The sequence below is a fragment of the Carlito syrichta genome, unplaced genomic scaffold (genome assembly GCF_000164805.1).
Source record: "Carlito syrichta isolate Samal-C Ts95f unplaced genomic scaffold, Tarsius_syrichta-2.0.1 Scaffold307764, whole genome shotgun sequence".
Classification (NCBI taxonomy): Eukaryota; Metazoa; Chordata; class Mammalia; order Primates; family Tarsiidae; genus Carlito; species Carlito syrichta.
Window position 1 is genome coordinate 717,456 of NW_007251860.1, and position 22,621 is coordinate 740,076.

General features: G+C 42.4%; 1 protein-coding gene across 2 annotated transcripts in view; it reads left to right on the forward strand.

Annotated features, from left to right (window-relative positions):
• The first annotated feature begins 672 nt into the window (after nucleotides 1-672).
• The window catches only part of CA5B (carbonic anhydrase 5B), a 55,546-nt gene continuing 33,597 nt past the window's right edge, over nucleotides 673-22,621 (forward strand). The window contains exons 1-2 of one of the 2 annotated variants that reach the window (XM_021715823.1): nucleotides 673-767; nucleotides 19,361-19,442. The gene's annotated coding sequence lies outside the window, so the exon portion shown is untranslated. Of the gene's footprint in view, nucleotides 768-12,158; nucleotides 12,242-19,360; nucleotides 19,443-22,621 lie in introns of those variants that run through there. The other variant, XM_008064622.2, reaches the window with a different exon arrangement.

The window sequence follows — 22,621 nt, forward strand, 5'->3', positions numbered from 1 at the left end:
TGAGTAGTAGTCTCACTCTGTGCCCAGGCTGGAGTGCAGTGGCACACTCACAGCCATCACAGCCTCGATCTGCTGGGCTCAGGTGATACTTCCACCTCAGCCTTCCAAGTAGCTGGAACCACAGGCATGTACCACCATGCCCAGTTAATTTTTTTTTGTTAATTTATTGTAGAGTTGAGGACTCGCCAAGTTACCCAACTGGTCTCGAACCCCTGGACTCAGACGATCCTCTTGCCTCCGTCCCCCAAAGTGCTGGGATTATAGGCGTAAGCTACCACAGCTGGCTATTATTGGTTCTTATAACACTTTTTGCAAAACAGTGATACAGAAGTCTTTAAATATTCCTTTGATGAGCAATTCTTAGTTTCATAGTAAGCCTGAACATTTTTATTTGTTGAATGGCCATTTGTATTTGTTTTTATAAATTGCTTATTTGATCCTTTGCCTTTTTTTCTACTAAAGTGTTCATTGTTCTCAATTTTTTTGCATGAATTTGTGAGTACACAGATATTCTTGCCTGTTGTTAGTTCTCCCTTTCAATTTGATATATGATTATTTTTCCAGAAAGCAATCCCATATTTCATGTCATCTATACATACTTTTAAGTTTCTCTCCTACTTCTCAGCAGAAGTACCTGACTGTTGATGCATTGTTGTTATTTTGTCTCATTGTAGTGGCACTATCAGAACATGGTGACATAATTGTGGAATAACATAGACACTTGTCTTTTTTACTCACATGGAAATGTTTCTACTCCACAAAATCTGGTGAGTCACTGTTAAATATGTTGTGTTTTGTGAGAAAAAAGTCCTTTTATTCCTGGTTTACTAAAAATTCTTTTTATCAACAGGTGATTTGGAAATTTAACTAGATTTATTTTTATTAGAAGAATAATGTGTGTGTTTCTTTTCAGGGTCCTAATTCTTGAAGGTTATTTTTTTCACTTTATTATCACCTTGAATATGCCATAGAAATACTTCTAGCATTTTCTATGTTTTGTAATACTTTTAAAAGTATAATATTTTATAAAAATCATTTATTGATTAAAAAGCATACAAACTTTATAGGTAAATAATCTGGACTGTGTTTATTTGGGGCGAGGAGTTTTTCTAAACCTTTTTATTTCTTCCATTGTCACTTATATCAGATTTCATTATTCTTTCTAAATCCATTTAGACATTTTATAATTTCTAAGAAAATGACAATTCATTCAGATTTTTCAGTATTCTCAGAAGCACTGTAGAATATTTCCCATAAAGTACCTATATTTGTTGCTATGTTCTCCTTATATTTGCTAGTGAATACATTAATTTTTTTTTCTCCTTTTCTATTAGACTTGCCAGATTTTTTGCTCGTTTTCAATGTATTTTTTTCAAGGAACATGCTCTTAGATTAATTTTCTTTTTTTTCCTTTTTTTTCTTCCTTTATTTTAAAGATGTGGGATACAATTCAGGGTTAGGTATACAAATGTTCGATTATGCAGGTACTCTTGTTGATGAGGTGTACCTGTCCCTCTCCTAGCAGTTTCCCTCAACTGCCAAGGATTAATTTTCACTTCTATTTTTCTCTGTTGTCTGATTTATCAATCTTAGTTACTATTAAGTCATTTAATTTTAGTCTTAGTTATTATTATTATTATTATTATTTTGAGTTGGAGTCTCACTCTGTCACCCAGACTCGATCTGCTGGGGCTCCGGCGATCCTTCTGCCTCAGCCTTCCAAGTAGCTGGAACTACAGGCGCGTGCTACCACGCCCGGCTAATTTTTTAATTTATTGTAGAGATGAGGTCTCGCCAAGTTGCCCAGGTGGGTCTTGAACCCGCGGGCTCAGGCAATCCACTCACCTCAGCCTCCCAAAGGCACGGAATTACAGGCTGAGCCACCGAGTCCAGCTAGTCTTAGCTATTAATGATAGTACTTGTAGCTATCAGTTTTCCTCTGAGTACACATAAAATAAGGCATATAGATATACAGTGATCTCATTATTGTTAATTTTCAGAAGTCTATAATTATAATTTTTCTATAATCCAATTATTACTTGAAGTATTTTCTAAATTTCTAAGTTCTTTGCAGATTTAACTATAAACATATGCATATTTCAAATAGCATTCTTATTAATCTCATGTACATTAATGCTTTTTAATATTAGAATTTATAAGAGGAAGTCTGTGTAGTTTACTTATTAATATCCAAATATATTTTATAAGTAACTTCAAATAAGCATCTGACAATATTCTTTATAAAAGAATTATGAAGGAATACTGCACTGTTAAGGAAATTTCTGTTTTTACAATAAAAGCATTATCTGTAACTTTCATATTATTTGAAAGCAGATCTGTCATACTATTAAAGGGTATGAAATGGAAACTTTCTTAAAGTAATAAGATTTTTATATCAGGAGTGCTCATGCGATAAAGTGCTCATAAGGTTAGATTTGTTTGACAGTAACAAAAGAAATTTCTAAATGTGACCCAAAGTGGCAAGAGTCAAAATAATGACTTTTATAGGTCCTGTCAAATGAATAAAAAGACAAAAGCTCAAATGACAAGTGTGAGACACTGCCATCAGCTTGACTTCAAATATGAAGATTCCACAAGTGACGTGTCACATAGAAGATACTAAAAATGAGTTTATTATTAAGTAGCTTGATAAAGATCTCCATAAAATAAATATAAAACAACTAGAGTAGGATTCTGGCCTCTCAACATACTATCTTTGTTTTAAAATGGAGCATTTGTCTTGATGGACAAGTTGTAAGTAGTAAACTTCCAGAGGCTTCATATCTGTGTAAATTGCTTCATAAACTGCTCGTTTCAGCAGTTTCACATATGGGAGCTTGATAACTTATTAGTAACCATGGTAATGATGACAGATAAAGCAGTTTCAGTCATTCTGAATATGTTACTATTTACTTCCAAATGTTGAGAGTTTAGAGAGTGTAGATTAAAAGTTCAGATTACTGTTGCCATGAGCCACACAAAAGGGCACCAAGTCTCCGGAGACAGGAAAAAGAAATTGATTTCTCCATGTTTTTTATCCTCCACAACACTATTGAGAAGCAGTTTCTGGGCACATAACTACTGATCTACTGCCTGGGGTAAATAAAATATGAGATCACATAAAAAGAAAACATTTGTGATGTTCCTTTGATTCGTGGAAGATGCCTTCTAAAGTTCATTAGAGGCCAGATGTGGTGACTCAGACCTGTAATTGCAGCACTTTGGGAGGCTGAGGTGGGAGGATCATTTGAGCTCAGGAGTTTGAGACAGCCTGGACAACATAGCAAGACCTCGTCTCTATAGAAAAATCAAAAAATTAGCTGGGCATGGTGGTGCATACCTATAGTCCCAGCTACTTGGGAAGCTGAGGCAGGAAGATCACTCGAGCCCAGGAGTTTGAGGCTGTGGTGAGTCATGATCATGCCACTGCACTGTAGCCTGTGTTACAGAGTGAGACCCTGGCTCAAAAAAAACAAAACACAAAGTTTGTCAGTCATAAAAGCATGTGGGGATATGTGGGCTCCATTTCCCTGCAATAAGGTAAGAGGTAGGTAGGGTCAGTGTCCCTTTTAAATTTGACCCTAATTATTCTGTATCATTGTCAGAAACAGGAATTTAGTAAACATATAGCACCTAAAATTAGTAAACTGTAAAACCACTTAAAATGTGATAATAATCTATATATTTTATTGGATTTGGGAAATGTATCTGGCTCTATCACATTAAAAGAAATCAAATAAAACCTCTAATGGCAGAATATGAAGATGTTTTATAAAATTAAAAGCCTTGCACTTTTTTCTTTTTTTTTTTAATTGGAGTCTCACTCTGTCACCCAGACTGGAGTGCCGTGACACGCTCCCGGTCACGGCAGCCTCAACCTGCTGGGCTCCGGCGATCCTTCCGCCTCAGCCTTCCAAGTAGCTGGAACTACAGGCGTGCGCTACCATGCCCGGCTAATTTTTTGATTTATTATAAAGACAAGGTCTCGCCAAGTTGCCCGGGTGGGTCTCGAACCCGCGGGCTCAGGAAATCCACTCGCCTCAGCCTCCCAAAGTGCTGAAATTACAGGCTGAGCCACCGAGCCCGGCCCAAAGTTGTACATTTTTAATCAAATGTGATCCTTCATAGTTTAATTGGAATGAAACTGGCATGTCTACATAATAAACAACCTCAAGAGGTTTATAATAATTAGCCCAACATTTTCTGAGTAATTAAGAGGTAACAAAATGGTTCTGCTCTTTTTAAGATATCATCAGGTTATGAAACATATGAATATAAAAGCTTTTGTATAAACCTATTGTTTTTAAACCCAGTGGTTCTTAATCAGGAGTGGTTTTGCCCCGCAGAGGACATTTGGCAATGTCCAGGAGATATTTTTGGTTGTCACAACTGCCGTGGTCAGGGATGGGGGTGCTACTGACAAGTGGGAAGAGACCAAGCAAGTGGCTAAATATCCCTCAAATGATACGGCAGCCCCCATGACAAAGAGTTAGTTATCTGGCCCCCAAAGCCAATGGCGTGGAGGTGGAAGAACCCTGTTTTAGCCTATTAGTGCCACTTTCATTGTGTAGATACTTTTGGATAACGGACCATGTATTCCTTCCTAGTTTTTCTTTTAATTTTTTTTTTCTTTTTTTGAGTTGGAGTCTCACTCTGTCGCCCAGACTGGAGTGCAGTGGCACTCCCGGCCACTGCAGCCTCGACCTGCTGGGCTCTGGCGATTCTTCCGCCTCAGCCTTCCGAGTAACCGGAATTACAAGTGTGCGCTACCATGCCTGGCTGATTTTTGATTTATTGTAGAGATGAGGTCTCGCCAAGTTGCCCAAGCGGGTCTCGAACCCACAGGCTCAGGGAATCCACTCACCTCGGCCTCCCAAGGCACGGGATTACAGGCTGAGCCACCGAGCCCGGCTAGTTTTTCAATATAAGAAATAGCAATATAGAATCTGGCATATTGGAGACAATATTTGGTGCTTATACCTTGAATAATCTGCACCATTACTTTTATTGCTCACTTGTATTGGTAAATAAGTCATATTCTGAGGAAAACCTCCCAACTTTAAGTATAGTGAGTTTTCTTTTTACCTGCTTGGATGACAATGATCAGTTTCAGTCTTGAACTCAGTCTTGGCTGCTGCATAGCAGCTTCTTGTCTCAGCACTGCACAGTCTCCCTTTAAGAGTTCTGAACTTGAGGCAACCCCCTCAGGTCCCCTTCCACTATGGGAGCTTTTCTGCCTTCTTAATAAATCCTACTTTCAAAAAAAAAAAGAGTTCTGAACTTGGACACATCCATCTTTAATTGAAAAGAATGCAAAGAGTTTGCTTTTCACCTTTCACACAGTTTGTTCAGAATGAAGTTTTACTTTGACTTAAGTCTTTTTCTCTTTTATAACTCTGTATTTCTCTGTGGTTAGTACAGCATTTTGATATATTATTCTTCTGAAGTTTCCTTCTGTATATCATCATCATCCTAACTTCTCAATTTACAAATCTCCTCTATTTTTGTTTTCTTTTATTAACTCCCATTGCTTTTGTTTGGGGTTATTTCCATAAAGCCAACCAATAAGAAGGAATAAATTATCAATTCAAGTCTAAAATGATGTTTCTCTAAAAAGTGTTATCTTAAAAAACTTATGAGATACTGGTTAAAGTGTGAGATCAGTGTAATATATATTCAGTAAATATGAGCCCCCCCCCCCAAAAGAATGAAAGTATTTTTTAAAGGGCAGGCCCAGGCTGGGCACAGTGGCTCAAGCCTGTAATTCCAGCACTTTGGGAGGCCGAGACAAGGGGATTGCTTGAGTCCAGGGGTTCAAGACCAGCCTGGGCAACTTGGCAAGACCTCGTTTCTGCAATAAACCAAAAAATTAGTCAGGTGTGGTAGCACCCACCTGTAGTTCCAGCTACTAGGAAGGCTGAGGTGGAAGGATCACCTGAGCCCAGCAGGTCGAGGCTGCGATGGCTGTGAGCGTGCCACTGCACTCCAGCCTGGGTGACAGAGTGAGACTCCAACTCAAAAAAATAAAAATAAAGAGCGGTCCCTTTTAGTACAGGCTTCCCCCACTAAATAAGTGTTCTAGGAACCCATCAACATGAGTATACCAGCTAGTGTTATTGTGAGAGCTGTGTTTGGCTTCAGTGAATTTTTTTTGGAGATTCTTTCAGTGCATTTGCCCATTTTATAATGGGTGATTTACAAGCACACCTGTCCACACTGCACTGAGTGTTCAGCAGTTTTTGACCAAAAACAGCATGAACTCCATGCCTCACCTTCCCTATTCACCCGATCTCACCCTAGTGACTTTTTTTTGTTTGTTTCTCCAGATGAAAAATGTCCTCAAAGAGAAACATTTTGCTGATGTGGAAGAGGTTAAACAAAAAACAGCAGAAGCACTAAAAGGCATAAAAAATGATGAGTTCAAAAACTCATCATTTTTTTGAGCAGTGGAAAAAGCATCTCGATAGGTGCATTGCATCAAATGGAGAGTACTTTGAAGGTGACTGAAGTTGAAACATGTAAAAATAAATACATACTTTTTTATAAATAAGATCTGGGGTTTGGGCCCCCCCCTTGTATTATAAGCTTATAATTTATCATTTACTCTATAGTCTGAATTGACTATTACAGTAAGTTCCTTTATCTTCATTAGCCCTCCAGGACCAGTGTCAGAGAATCTAAAGTCTTCCTCCTCCAAGATCTGAACCTAACTTAGCTTTTCATATGCAGCAACACTGAGGCTCCCTCCCCCAACCACTTCTGAGCCATTCTACCAGCTAGTCCCTGCAAATGGCCATGTTCTACCTTTGTCCTTTGTATTTGTTTTCATGCAATTTCCTTAACTGGAATTCCGTGAGCTTTCGTGTTTTAACTTTAGACATTTTAGCCATTGTTCCAAATCCATCTTAAGTATTACCTCCTTTGAGAAACCTTTCTTTTGCTTTTGTTGTAGAGCTTTAGAATTGATTTGTTGAATTCACTAACATTTTACTCTTCTCCTTCTCCTGTATTCCCACAGCATTTTTTAACATTTGTACATGCATCTGTAGCAACATGGTTGACTTTTGTGCCCTACAAAATTGTAAGTTCCTGGAGGGCGGGCACTATATTTGGCTTATTTTTGTGCTTCTCACAGCCCATGGATATTTGATTGTTGAGTATTATTGAATTAGTGAATCCTAATCATAAACTGGGATTTCTAAGAAGACTAAAACTGTTGAGAATGAAGTGTCTTAATGTGTATTTTTTTTCCTCATTCTTAGTCAGGAAAAAAATAAAAAGAAACAAAGCAAAAACCCAACTTTCAGGATCTATTATAAACAAAAAAAATCCTGACCTTTGGAATATTTCTGTCTCCATTCTGATATTTTACGACCTATTTTAAGATGGAAAAAAACTTATGAAACTAGCATATTCAAAAGGCTCATCAAATTTTGTACGTTAATTAACAGCCATAACTATTATGAACTTTGGCTTATTTTTCACTGGCTAACTTTTTTTTACTTCAGGAAATGTTAATGGCTACTGCTTGGAAATAAAAATTAACTCAGACAAACTGAGCGAGCGTAATTGCCAATTTTATATTTCTAAAGTGGGAATTTAAAGGACAGTTTCTTTAAATTTCCACTGTAGATGCATGAGCACCTGTCTGTGTGTTTCATTTTAGGAATGACTACCAATAAGTCCTAATGAGTCCCCTATAGTGAACGTAAGACTGTGCTGAGTCTTTTGATACTTCCTCCTAGATGCTCAATTATTTATACTGCTTCTTGAGTGTTATATTGAAAGTTTTTTATGGTCTTGGCACATAATGCTTGTTTTTCTAGGCTAAAATTCATGCAGCCATGCATGGAGGTAGGTTTTTCAGTCTTCAGTCACCTATTTGGCTGCTGGAGTTTACCCAACAGCATTTAGCCCTGCACATGCATCCTTCCTTTGCAGCCTATAAAGAGGCAGAGGGGGCATTAGTTCAGGTACCATTTTGTTTACATGTTTGCATTTTCTTTTTCTCTTTTTTGTTTGTTCCTTTCATTTTAAAGATGTGGGGTACAATTCAGGGTTAGGTATACAAATGGTCATTGTACAGGTAAAGTTTGGGCCTCACTTTCATATTCGCATTTTCATAACAAAACCTTAAACTGCCTTCCTCCTGACTAATATACAAAGCATATAAACTGATCACCATTGCAAAATTTCTGCTCTTACATTTTAGCCAGGGACAATGACCTTGAACTCTCTACCATTTGATGGTTATTAGCAGCCCTATAATGAATAATGTTGTTTTTGTAAAACTGTAAAAAACTTGCATGCAGCCAGGTATGACAGGTAGCCTGTGCCTGTAGCCCCAGCTACTTGGGAGGCTGAGGCCAGAGGATCGTTTGAGCCCAGGAGGTCAAGGCTGCAGTGAGCTATGATAGTGCCACTGCACTGTATCCTGGGCAACAGAGTAAGGCTCTGTCTCTGAAAAAAATAAAAAATCTGCATGCAAGGTCTCTTGTCCTACAAATCAGAGATGCCAGATAGATTGCTGTATGTAGCCACTCACTCATCCTATACCCAAGAAGGACTTTGTTAATCAGTCACAGAACCTTTTTCTTCTGAGCCTGGGCTCAGCCACAAAACTTCACAACATAGTTATTCAGGCATTTACTATGAATGGATCAGAGTTCACATTCAAGTAAGTGGAAAGCTACTTGCCATGCTAGGAAACAATCATGTAAATGGTACCCTGGATTAAGCCAGTCCATTCTGGACATTTGTACTCTACTCAGCTGATTTGAACAGGAAAGCCTGGGTAATTCATAGAATTGACTTAATGCACTGTGCTTTGTGATTGTAACCACACTGAAGATAACTATGTATAATTTTTTTTTTCTTTTTTTGAGTTGGAGTCTCGCTCTGTTGTCCAGACTGGAGTGCAGTGGCATGCTCCCGGCCACCTCAGCCTCAACCTGCTGGGCTCCAGCAATCCTTCCGCCTCAGCCTTCCAAGTAGCTGGAACTACAGGTGTGCGCTACCACACGCAGCTAATTTTTTTATTTATTAGAGATGAGGTCTTGCCACGTTGCCCAGGCGGGTCTCGAACCTGCGAGCTCAGGCAATCCACTCACCTCAGCCTCCCAAAGTGCAGGATTACAGGCTGAGCCACCGAGCCCGGCGATTTTTTAGTATACTTATTTCCTACTTAGCTCATAACATCTTTCTGAGGATTCAGGATTTTTCTTAGTTTTTGTGTGTGTGGTTTTTTTTTACTGAAATTAAGAAAAACTGTAGTTCTCAAAATCAAGCAGACAAACAGAACCCTTGGTTTTATTTTATGAACACTGAAAAACCTTAAAATGATTGACATTCTCTCTTGCTATGAACATAAGCTTAGAGCCAGATCTCTAGCCCACTTTTTTTTATTTTATTTTATTTTATTTTATTTTTTGAGTTGGAGTCTCACTCTGTCGCCCAGACTGGAGTGCAGTGGCCGTTCGCGGCCACCGCAGCCTCGACCTGCTGGGCTCCGGCAATCCTTCCACCTCAGCCTTGCGAGTAGCTGGAACTACAGGCGCACGCTACCACGCCCGGCTAATTTTTTTTTTTTTTTTTTGATTTATTGTAGAGATGGGGTCTCACCTGCCCAGGTGGGTCTCGAACCCGCGGGCTCAGGCAATCCACTCTCCTCAGCCTCCAAAAGGTGCGGGATTACAGGCTGAGCCACCGAGCCCGGCTTCTAGCCCACTTTTACAAGGACATTTTCCTCTGTGCTAAGAAGGAAAAAGTCCAGGCCTGCCTACTTAAATGTTTACCTCATCATTGGCTTCATTATTCTCTTTCCTTTTTTTGAGTTGGGTTCTCACTCTGCCTCCCAGGCTAGAGTACAGTGGCATGATCACAGCTCACTGTAGCCTCGATCTCCTGGGCTCAGGCAATCCTTAAATTTAGCCTCCCAAGTAGTTAGGACTACAGGTGTACCTGGGCTCGGTGGCTCAGCCTGTAATCCCGCGCTTTGGGAGGCTGAGGTGAGTGGATTGCCTGAGCCCGCGGGTTCGAGACCTGCTTGGGCAACTTGGCGAGACCTCATCTCTACAATAAATCAAAAAATTAGCCGGCTTTGGTAGCGTGCGCCTGTAGTTCCAGCTACTCGGAAGGCTGAGGCGGAAGGATCGCCGGAGCCCAGCAGGTCGAGGCTGCGGTAGCCGGGAGCGGCCACTGCACTCCAGTCTGGGCGACAGAGTGAGACTCCAACTTAAAAAAAAAAAAAAAAAAAGGACTACAGGTGTGCACCACCAGGCCTGACTAAATATTTGTAGAGACAACATCTCACTATGTTGCCCAGGCTGGTCTCGAATTCTTGGGCTCAAGCAATCCTCCCACCTCAGCCTCCAGAAGTGCTGATATTACAGGCGTGAGCCTCCACACCCAGCCATTTTACTATCTTCTTTATCTAGTGATGTCTATATTTTAGTAAGCTGCATCAAATCACTTGTGAAAGAAGGTGAAGTTTTGTATAAAAATCAACTTGGAAATTTATACTGACTATATTTGGACCAATTCCTGGGAGTTCATTTTTCAGGCAAAAAATGACTGACATTTGAAACATTTTATAAATGAGGCAGGGTTTTCAGGGTCAGGGTGAGCTTAATAAAAGTGTTCTATTGAAACTTTTTCTTTTATCTGTGTTTGTTCTAGCGCAACATTTTGAATATTCTCACAATCTTCAACCCAGAAATGGAATCGAGGGTGGGAAGAGAAGGAAAAAGAACTGATACATGATCATAAAAATCTTTATCACTGGCATATGAAAAAATATAAAGAGTAAATTTTACTGTTGCACAGGAGAGGGAAATTATGCATGTGGAAAGGCTAAATATTCAATAAAGATTTACTAAGAATATATTGTGTAAAGAAGTGTACTAAGTGGCTTTCCACGTTTGCTACCCAAAATTATTCCTACTAGCAGAGTCAAGAAGACCCGTGATTACCAAGTTATTTTCCACCTGTCAACCCCTTGCCACATCTTCCCTAACTTCCTCATCATTCTTGTCACATTCAATCCCAAACTGGGGCAACTTCGGACTATAAGCTCCTTGAGGCTTGTCTTATTTGTTAGGGAAGCATGTACTTGATCAGTGTGATTGGAATGAATGAGTCAGAGATTTATGTACAGAGATTTATGTAACCTCTTCACATTTTTCCCGTGGACCCAGAGTTGTAAAGGAGGAGCAAGGATAGCAGAGTAATTTCAGAGTACAAGACTGCAAGCAGAGTTTCAGTATAAGTGGGATGATGTCTCGACAGGCCCTAGACAGCAACAGGGCACTAGGTACCTAGGAAAAGTCATTGGGAAAGGATATCAGAAATAGAGGGATTGGTTCCTCCACTCATCTACCTAGCATTTAAGGTCATCTAAGGTGCTGGAGGAAACACATCCACATTTCTGGTTTAGAGGATATGAAAACTGACTGGAAGGAAATGAGTAAAATGAACATAACTAGCAGAAAAAGACACATCCAGTATTTGTTTCCTTGAGGAGGGGTCTTTTTTTTTTTTTTTTTTTTTTTTTTTTTGAGTTAGAGTCTCACTCCATCACCCAGGCTGGAGGGCAGGGACACACTCACGGCCACCGCAGCCTCGACCTGCTGGGCTCCGGCGATCCTTCCGCCTCAGCCTTCCAAGTAGCTGGAACTATAGGCATGCACCACCATGCCCGGCTAACTTTTTTTTATTTAATGTAGAGATGAGGTATCGCCAAGTTGCCCAGGCGGGTCTCGAACCCGCGGGCTCAGGTAATTCACTCACCTCGGTCTCCCAAAGCGCGAGATTACAGGCTGAGCCACCGAGCTTGACCGGAAAGTCATTTTTTAGATGAGGCTCTTAAACACAGTCTGATTTCACCCCACAAATGCTACCAGCAGCGGGCAGCGGAAGATAGAGGGTGCTAGACCGACGGGAGGTACGGAGGCGGAGCCCAGGATGAAGAGAGCCTAGGCGGAGCGCAGAGGCGCGGCTAGGACAGAGCAGGGAAAGAAGTGGGTGTGGCCCGCGTGAGAGAGGCGTGGCTATGAAGAAAGAGGTGTGGCCAGAGCGGTACACGTGAACCTAGCGGGGCGTGGACTCTGGCAGGTGGGGGAGTGGCTTCTATGGAGGGGCGTGCCCAGAGTGTGTGGGGCGTGGCTATGATAGCCTGGCGTGCGGGCAGCGGGTCCCGGGAAGCAAACCAGCAGCAAGGTTAGTGATCTAGGGAGACGCTCAGGTAAGGACGAGTGGCCAAGTGGAGGAGGACTACAGCAGGGGCGGGCCGACCCAAAGAGGGACGCATTCTTTCCACGATCCCCTGCCCGGCTGCGCCGGGTCCCAGAGCTGGGACAGCTGTTGGTCCAGCGGGTATTGTCTGGGTCCGGGCAGAGTGCCGCGGACGACTGGGTGGGGCCCGATGGGTCGTTGGCCTCCCCCAACACCGCAGCCCTTTTCCTCTACTATGGGAGTCACCAGACGGCTGCATATCCTTTAGGGCTCTTTTGCACTTGACGGGATAACAGCTGTTTCAGAGAATTTGTGGGGGGCGGGAGGGTAGTTCCTTGGGAAGAAGGGTTGCCGAGGTTGGTTGAATCTAAGTAACTCAAGAAAGTTCGATCTGCTGTGAAATAGCTGGAGGGTAAAGGGCTACAAATCTGAAGTTGCAGTTCCAGAAAAACCAGGACTTTCTCGGATTACTTTGGCTATTCTGGCTCTTTTTCGGTTCCATATGAATTTTAGGATTTTTTCCCCCTAATTTTATGAAAAATGACTTTGGTAGTTTGCTAGTGATTGCATTAAATCTGTAGATTACATCTGTATTGTTTTATCCCTACCCCGCAATTATGCTAGGGGCCGTGGACAGACTCACGGCCACCCCTTGGGCAGGGGAATCAGTATCACAGCTGTGCCATGTGCACAAATCTGAGCTTTCTTGACTCTGCAGTTCTTCAACCCTTTTTGTTTTGTGCTCCCTTCTAAAAATGGAGGAGAGAAACCTCCAAAATACAAGCATTGTGGGTGGCATTCACTGTTAAATGTCTCTGCCCTGAGACTGGTAGCAACTCGTTAATATTAATGTCAGTGCCCACCTCTCTCGTGTACTTTTTTTTTTTTTTTTTTTTGAGTTGGAGTCTCACTCTGTCGTCACCCAGACTGGAGTGCAGTGTCCCCTCCCGGCCACCGCAGCCTCGACCTGCTGGGCTCCGGCGATCCTTCCGCCTCAGCCTTCCAGTAGCTGGAACTACAGGCGTGCACTACTACGCCCGGCTAATTTTTGATTTATTGTAGAGATGAGCTCTCGCCAAGTTGCCTAGGCGGGACTCGAACCCGCGGGCTCAGATAATCCACTCACCTCGGCCTCCCAAAGTGCTGGGATTACAGGCTGAGCCACCCAGCCTGGCCTCATGTGTACTTTAGGAAAGTTTGAGAAATACGGGGAGTTCATGTATACACCTTAAATTGGATAGAACTTGTTTTCCCTCAGCCACTGAAGACCACATTGTATTCTGCTTTCCCTTCTTCCTTTACTGATAACCTGACCATCTCCACTGTGTTGTTTAAAAGTTGGAGTATGAAGAGGAGTAACTTGTTTCTGTGATGCGAGAAGCTGCCCCACACCCTACCCCAGAGCTGTCCCTGCACATCCCTCAGAGTGGCCCCTGTTCTTGAATATGTTGGAAATGGAAAACCTTTCAGCTTTCTAGTACTTTCCACTTAGACTCAGATTTTTTTTTTTTTTTTTTTTTTTTTTACCTCAGTACCAGGACTGGAATTCACTGAAAGGCCAGAACAGCACAGGAAGTGTTATCTGTGCCTGTATATACCTGCCCTGTTCTCTCTGGAGCCAGGCAAAAGGCTGCAACCACTCTTAGTTGAACTCAGTAAGCGTTGAATGAATTATGAGGGAATGAGTGAATATGAATATTTTGAAAATGTGGAAAGGGGAAATTGTATTTCATCTCATTGCACTGGACAATTAGTTCCAGGACACAGCAGTTATTAGAAATGTATTTTGAAACCTTTGGCTACCTCAGATTGGGATTATGCTCCCAGGGAAGAAGTAGGTGAGAGGAGGAAGCTAAGCCTTTTCAGTCAAGATATGACAACATAACCTCTAATTTAGATTTCAGGAATTGCAAAAGGCTTGTTTCCTTTTTGAAATCAGGAAATCCCAAAGGGTCAATCTGTTGAGAATCAAGGAATTTTTTTCAGTGTAAGTGTAACCTTTAGAGTACTTTTTTTTTGCTGTGTGTTTTGCATAAGTATAAATGACTGAATCAGAGTTCAAACCACTTGTCACTTAATAAATACAAAATTTATGAATGATTCATTAAGGACTTCCAAAGCCTCCCCCCCCCACATTTCTCAGTCTGCAAAGCAGCACATAAGGAGCATGTTAGTAAAATCCAAGGATATACATAAATAATCAGTGATAGCAAAGGGCATTATAGCACAGAAAGCTCCCCTGTGGTCCATCAAACCCAGGAACCCATCTTTATAGACAACCTTAAGTATGGACAGATTCTCCATGAAATATAGTACTGTATAATGGTAGTTCGTTGCTAGGTGCTACATTTGATGGTCAAACATTTTTGGTTTCAAAAGCTTGGATTTCATGAGTTTAGTAAGTTTAAATAATCAACTCTTACTAAGTTATTGCTTTTAATTTAACAGAGAGGATAGGCCTTAGGCCTGAGCCGAAATAATCTCATGTATTGTTGCAGGTACTATAGCCTAGCATTTGCTACATTGAGTTTCTGTTTATTTGGATTTTCCTGGAACTTTCCTTACCCCGACCTTGCATACTCTGTTCCTTCCGTGATTGCCTTTGTGATTGCCTTTGACTATTCCCTCTCAGTCTTTGGCATCCTTAAACACTCTTTTTTGTCAGTCTCCCTTGATCTACCTGTAACTGCTGTGGGGAAGGGATTTTCCTTCTGTTTCTAGCTTCATGACTGCTCCTGAGCACCAGAGCTGCCTTGCCAACCCTCTCCCAGACCTTTCCTCTCAGCTATCCCATTGGTACCTCAAATCCAATATGATTAGGAGTAAAACCTGCCATCTTTCCCTTCCCTGTTTCTCATGCTAGATTTTGTTTCTCCGTTTAGGGATCTATCCTCATTCTACCATCAGCATCATTCCAGCCATTAAATCACGAGGCCTTCTAACATTTCTTGTGTTTTTTCCTCATTTAGTTGTGTGCCAACGTTACTTTTTAAAAATCAAAATGGCAGCCAGGCTCGGTGGCTCAGCCTGTAATCCCGCGCCTTTGGGAGGCTGAGGTGAGTGGATTGCCTGAGCCCGTGGGTTCGAGACCCGCCTGGGCAGGCGAGACCTCATCTCTACAATAAATCAAAAAATCGGCTGGGCGTGGTAGCGCATGCCTGTAATTCCGGCTGCTTGGAAGCTCAGCGGAAGGATCGCCGGAGCCCAGCAGGTCGAGGCTGTGGTGGCCGGGAGCGGCCACTGCACTCCAGTCTGGGCGACAGAGTGAGACTCCAACTCAAAAAAAAAAAAAAAATCAAAATGGCTATCTCTTGAATACAAAGTATTCAGTCCATCCCTACGGTCACTGCCCAGTTCAGTGCATCATATTCTCTCACTTGGATTATTGAAATTTCATTTCACACTTCACATGTCTAAACCTGAGCTACTTATTTCCCACCCAAAACCTGTCTCCTCCATTGTCTTTTCTATCTCAGTTGATGCCAACTTTATATTTCCAGTTGCTTAGGCCAAGAATCTTTCAGTAATCCTTAACTCCTTTCTTTCACATATTACGGGCTGCATGTCCAAGATATAAACAAAATCCAACCACTTCTTACCACCTCCACTGTAACACCCTTAGTTCAAGTCCATCGATCATCCTAATTGGTCTTCCTGCTTCTTTCCTGTCTTTCCCTTTCTCTACTCTCCAAAGCAATATTCAATAGGATATGCTGAGTGGTCTTTTAAAAATGTAAATCAGATTATGTTACCTCTCTGCTCAAAAATCTCCATTATCTCCCAGTTTCATTTAGAGTAGTGGTTCTCAAGCTGGGGCAATCCCCCTACCCTGGAAGACATGTGGCAATGTCTGGAGACATTTTTTGTTGTCACAACTCTGATTTAGGGTGCTACTGCCAGTAGAGATGCTGCTGAACAACCTATAGTGCACAGGACAGTCTCCAACGACCAAGAATCATTTGGTCAAAAATGTCAGCAGTGCCAAGGTTGAGAAACCCTGACTTAGAGTAACAACTCCAACAATAGCCTAGAAGTCTACTTGATCTGGCATCCACTGCCTCTGGGCTTCATTTCCTACTACCTTCCTCCTAGTTTACTTCACTCCTTCCATGTTGGCCTCCTTAGTATCCCTTCAGTGTGCCAGACATGCTCCCACTTCAGAGTCTTTGCACAGCCTGGAATGCCCTTCTTCTAGGTGGCCATGCAATGAATTCTCAACCTCCTTCAATGCTTTGCTCACATTTCACCTTCTCAATGAGGCATCCCCTGAGCAATGTGTTTAAAAATACAGCACTGTCTCCCAGTGATACTCCAAATTCGCCTTACCCTGCTCTACTTTCCACTGATGGACATATTCTAATTGCCTCTACAAATGATTTATTTATTATACTTGTTGTTTACAAGGGGATACTCCCTCAAAAAACAATTATCTTTTGAAAGGCGGGTCCTTTGTAGTACAGGCTTCCCCCACTAGGTAAGTGTTGTAGGATCTAGGAACCCATCGACATCAATGTGCCAGCTAACGTTGTGAGAGGCTGCGTTCAGCTTCAGTGAAATTTTTTTTTTTTTTAGATTTTTTTCAACACTTTTGCCCATTTCATGATGGGTGATTCATTAGCATACCTGTTCACACCAAGCTGAGTGTTCAGCAGTTTGTAACCCAAAAACGCACGACCCCCATGCCCCACCCTCCCTATTCACCTGATCTCACCCCCTAGCAACTTCTTTTTGTTTCCTGGATGAAAAAAGTCCTCAAAGGGAAACATTTTGCCAATGAGGTGAAACAATAAACAGCAGAAACGCTAAAAAGCATCAAAACTGACAGGTCCAAAAACTGTTTTGAGTCGTGGAAAAAGTGTTTTGATAGGTATATTGCATCAAGCAGAGAGTACTTTGAAGGTGACTGAAGTTTAAATGTGTAAGAATAAATACACAATTTTTTATAAATAAATTATGTTCCTTTGGGTTCCCCCCCCCCCGTATTGTCTGTGTCTCTGTCCTAGAATGTGAGTTACTCAAGGGTAGGGACTTTGTTCTGTTCCCCAGTGAGCCTAGAACAGTGTCTGGCACTTAATAGGTGTTCAATTGATACAAGAAAGAATGAAAGAGTGATTAACGGAATGAAGGATTGTTGAAGGAATCACCTCCTCCCTGACTTTCCCAGCTCCACTCTTTGCCCACTGCCATCCCTCCTGTGCTCTGCTGTCAGAGTCATCAGAAACCATCAGTGTTTCCTCCTATACACACAGAATATATGAAGCCTTCTAGTGTCTTGGAAGTTCATATTCCCCAAATTAATCTCACATCCTCATCCAGCCCCACCACATCCCTGGGCATCTGCTTGGCCACTGTGTTGACCAATATTAATAGCAGGCTGAGAATGCTGGGGAGTTCAGACATACTCTCAGCTTTGTTTCAAAAACAGGTTTGGAGATTTTGTTTGTTTGTTTTGGGGGCGTGGTATTTCTGTCTTTATGTCTAAAGGACACAAAAGGAAGTCTTCAGAGTCACAGTGTGATCAGGAACATCCTGGAGGACAGACAGAGGTTCAGACTTCTGGACCACTATAGGCAGTCCACCACTAAGTGGGGGAGTCTTGTGGAGGAGAATGACCAAGAGGGTGAGGGTGAAGTCAGGCCCTCTGGAGCCCTCCTGCCCCTTAGCCCTAGAGAGCCAGTATGGAGGTGTCCAGGAGAAACTTCCTTTGGGCCAACTGTCATTGGCCTCCTGCCTTCGTGTTGTGTAGAGACGACGTGACTGCAGAGCGTAGGGCAATCCCCGAGGCATGGCTGTCAGCCCCAGCCTACCATGCCTCAGCGCTTTCCTGACGGCTCTCTGTGGAGCAAAGCAGAGGGTCATTTCTCAGTCTTCTCTGGGTGCCATGCTAATAAGTCTCAGTTCCCCCACACATCCTCTTGTGCAGGGCCCTGTGCCCTGTCCGCGTGTGTGTCCACTCATCTGTTTGTACGGCTCTCCTGGGTGGCGGGCATGCCCTTGGCCTTGTCTTATCACAGCCTTCCCCTTCAAGGTCAAGCTGGCACGTCATTTCTGTGGAGTATACATTCATTGTACTTGGCATCATCTTCCTGAAAATTACTAAGTCTCTTTCAAACTAGATTGTAAGCAAGAAAGGGAGTTCTTTTGGATTGCTTTCCCACATTCCCCAACACTTGAATTGTTTATTGACTAATCCTAAAGTTCTTCCCGTTTCAACCCCAATTGGCCTCTCTGGCCATGGGACCTAATGATTTCCCCACCCAGCCACAGTCTCATCATCCCTGAAGTTTCCCCTGTCCATCCCTCTGCCTTTGACCTACTTGTTGAAATTGTCTCACTCCTATGACACATGGTTCAGATGCCTCTTCTTCCTGAAACTTAAGAGTCTTTGCTTCATATAGTGTCATCATACTAAATCAAGGCTGTCATCACATCTGGCTTTGATTAAGAAATATCTGTTTAAGCTGGGCTCGGTGGCTCAGCCTGTAATCCCGCGCCTTGGGAGGCTGAGGTGAGTGGATTGCCTGGGCAACTTGGCGAGACCTCATCTCTACAATAAATCAAAAAATCAGCCGGGCATAGTAGCGCACGCCTGTAGTTCCAGCTACTCGGAAGGCTGAGGCGGAAGGATCGCCGGAGCCCAGTAGGTCGAGGCCACGGTGGCCGGGAGTGGCCACTGCACTCCAGTCTGGGTGACAGAGTGAGACTCCAACTCACAAAAAAAGAAATATCTGTTTAATTATGCTAAGTAAAATAAGCCAGTCACAGAAGGACAAAAATTGTGTGATGCCACTTATATGAGGTACTTAGAATAGGCAAATACCCAGAGACATGCAGTAGGAGAGAAGTTACCAGGGGCTGGGAGATGGAGGAGGAATTATTATATAGTGAGTACAGAGTTCATGTTGGGGATGATGAAAAAGTTTTGGGTACAGATGGTGGTGATGGTTACACAGCATTGTGAATGTATTTAATGCCACTTACAATTGGTTAAAATGCTAACTATTATGTATATTTTACCACAATTTTTAAAAAGGTAACAAAAAAGAGAAACATTTATTTGAGTGGTCTTTCTATAGATAGCAAACTTGTGGGAGTAAGGAAAGAGCATGACTTTTTCATCTTTACACAGCACAGGACTTGACACGAGATAATTGCTTACTATTTCTTCAATTCTGGAATGGAAATCAGTGGAGAGAAGGCATAGTTAAGAAGTTTTCCCAGCCGGGCTCGGTGGCTCAGCCTGTAATCCCGCGCCTTGGGAGGCTGAGGTGAGTGGATTGCCTGAGCCCACGGGTTAGAGACCCGCCCGGGCAACTTGGCGAGACCTCATCTCTACAACAAATCAAAATATTAGCCGGGTGTGGTAGCACACACCTGTAATTCCAGCTACTTGGAAGGCTGAGGCAGAAGGATCGCCGGAGCCCAGCAGGTCGAGGCTGCGGTGCCCGGGAGCGGCCACTGCACTCTAGTCTGGGTGACAGAGTGAGACTCCAACTCAAAAAAAAAAAAAAGTTTTCCCCATACCACTTAGCAGTTTTTGAAATTTCATGTTAATGTTAAATCAATTTTATCAGAGAGAATCCTGATTGATCACAATTGTTTGGTGGTATTGCTTTTAAAGAAAAAAATGGCATTAAAAGTCATTCAGGTCAGGAATGGTGGCTCACACCTGTAATCCCAGCACTCTGAGAGGCTGAAGCAGGAGGATTGCTTGAGCCCAGGAGTTTGAGGCCATCCTGGGCAACATAGTGAGACCTTGTCTCTTTGTATTTACAGTTTTTTTAATTTTATAAATAAATAAAAAGTAATCCAACATGGCTTTCTATCTTCTTAGTTTTTGCATTTATGTCATGCAAATTACAATGAGTAATAGTAATTTGTATTTATATAACAGTCACCAGAGAGCTTTTTCATAGCTTGTACCATCTGAAGTCACAGAGTCTTCTTGTATAGTGTCACTAAGCTAATATTTTTCCTGCTCCTCAGGTTCTAGATTCTTACATTAGTTTCAAGGTATACCTTAGGCCTGAATCTTAAACATTTCAGTTCATGGAATCCTTTCACTCTGTTGAGCTGCGGTTATCAAATATGCAGTTTCATGGCCTTCTAAGTTAGGATGATCATAAAGTTCCTAATCTGAGCTCTCATTCAAGATGAGGGGGTGGTGATATCAAGAGTGCTTACATTAAGGGTTAGATTGATACTGAGAAAGTTTATTGAGTTATTCAGCTTTTTGTTATTTTTTTAATTTTGAAAATTGATAATTTTCATATTCTGTAATAAACTATCACCAGAGGCTTTTTCATACAGATATTTATGAAGAAGAAACTATGAATTAGGAGACCATTTTCTATAAAAATACAAAAATGAAGCCGGGCTCGGTGGCTCAGCCTGTAATCCCGCGTCTTTGTGAGGCTGAGATGAGTGGATTGCCTGAGCCTGCGGGTTCGAGACCCGCCTGGGCAGCGAGACCTCATCTCTACAATAAAAAAAAAAAAAAAAAAAATCAGCTGAGCATGGTAGTGCATGCCTGTAGTTCCAGCTACTTGGAAGACTGAGGTGGAAGGATCGCCGGAGCCCAGCAGGTCGAGGCTGCAGTGGCTGGGAGCGGCCACTGCACTCCAGTCTGGGCGACAGAGTGAGAATCCAACTCAAAAAAAAAAAAAAAAATACAAAAATGAATAAGTTGCTAGAATGTGTGTGGGAATTTGCTTCAAAATAATCCTGGGGTGGGGGGGAACTAACCCTGGGTTAGCAAATGGCAGGAGAGGATGTGGGGGAAGGGAGGGTTAAATGTAAATAAAACATGATTGACTACAAACAAATTGTTGAAATGGAATATTGGGTACATAGGTAGTTTTACTATAGTATTCTCACTATGTTTGCATTAATTTGAAGTTTCTCATAATAAAAGGGAAGAAAAACATGGCAGAATCAGATTCTAAATTGAGGTTGCCAGTGGTCTATTATTCTGCTGGCCTGGTCAGTTAGTTCAGGTAAGGAATGTATTTGAAAACTAGATGCTATTATTTGGGTCAAGGCACTATCAAGATAATCCTTTGAAAGTTTGTTATTGGCCGGGCTTGGTGGCTCAGCCTGAAATCCCGCGCCTAGGGAGGCTGAGGTGAGTGGATTGCCTGAGCCCGTGGGTTCGAGACCCGCTTGGGCAACTTGGCAAGACCTCATCTCTACAATAAATCAAAACTTAGCCGGGCGTGGTAGCACGCGCCTGTAGTTCCAGCTACTTGGAAGGCTGAGGCGGAAGGATCGCTGGCGCCCAGCAAGTCGAGGATGCAGTGGTCGGGAGCAGCCACTGCACTCCAGTCTGGGCGACAGAGTGAGACTCCAACTCAAAAAAAATAAAAAGGAAAGTTTGTTATCAGTCTGTCTTTGAAATCCTGAGGGAAACTTTTGAGATACATCTTGATATACATGTGCCCTTCAAAGATGCACATTCACAAGCACACACATAAAACTATGAGCAAAACTTATTTTGACTTTGATTTGAAAGGATTTCTTTTTTTTTTTTTTTAGTCAGAGTCTCACTCTGTCGCCAAGGCTGGAGTGCAGTGGCATAATCATGGCTCACTGCAGCCCCTATCTCCTGGGCTCAGGTGATTCTTCCACCTCAGCCTCCACCTCCTGAATAACTGGGACTATGGGCATGCACCACCGCGTTCAGCTAATTGTTTTTTATTTTTATTTTTATAAACATGAGGTCTCACTGTGTTGCCCAGGCTTCTCTCAGATTCTTGGGCTCAAGCTGTCCACCCGCCTCCCAAAGTGCTGGGATTACAGGTGTGAGCCACCATACCTGGCTAATTTGAGAATTTCATACACCTTTGTGCAATGCAGCCATACTTCAGATGTCACTGGCCTAAAAACCCCCAGGTAGGAAGTTAGACCTGAAGGTGAGGAGGCTCCATGGGATTCACTAACTTCCTACCAGAAAATTCCCTTTTATGTGATTTGAGTTCATTGTGTACATATACAAAGTGATGCATGTGACAAACGAGCATGGCACTGAGCCAAAAGACTGACAGACTACCTGTCTGGGCCAGGTAGAGTTCTGCCTGGAATCCTCAACTGTTCCTTGAAAGGTAGTGACAGAAAGTACCTCTGCTTCCTGCTTCCATTGGACATGGCTTGTCAAGTGTGATTTTTCTCTCTCTTCACTTAGGTGTAGTCCTCTCCCCTCTAGCTCAGACAGAGGTGGGTCAAGGACAGTAGTACAGAGAAGAGCTAGTTCACAGTCAATCACCAGCAGGGATGTGCAGGAAGAGAGGCGAGGCACAACGTTTGCCTCCTTGCTTAGCATCACTAGGGATCATGATGTGGGTTTTGTATCTTACACTCTTCTTGGAAAGATGGTAAGAAGTACAGTTCAGGT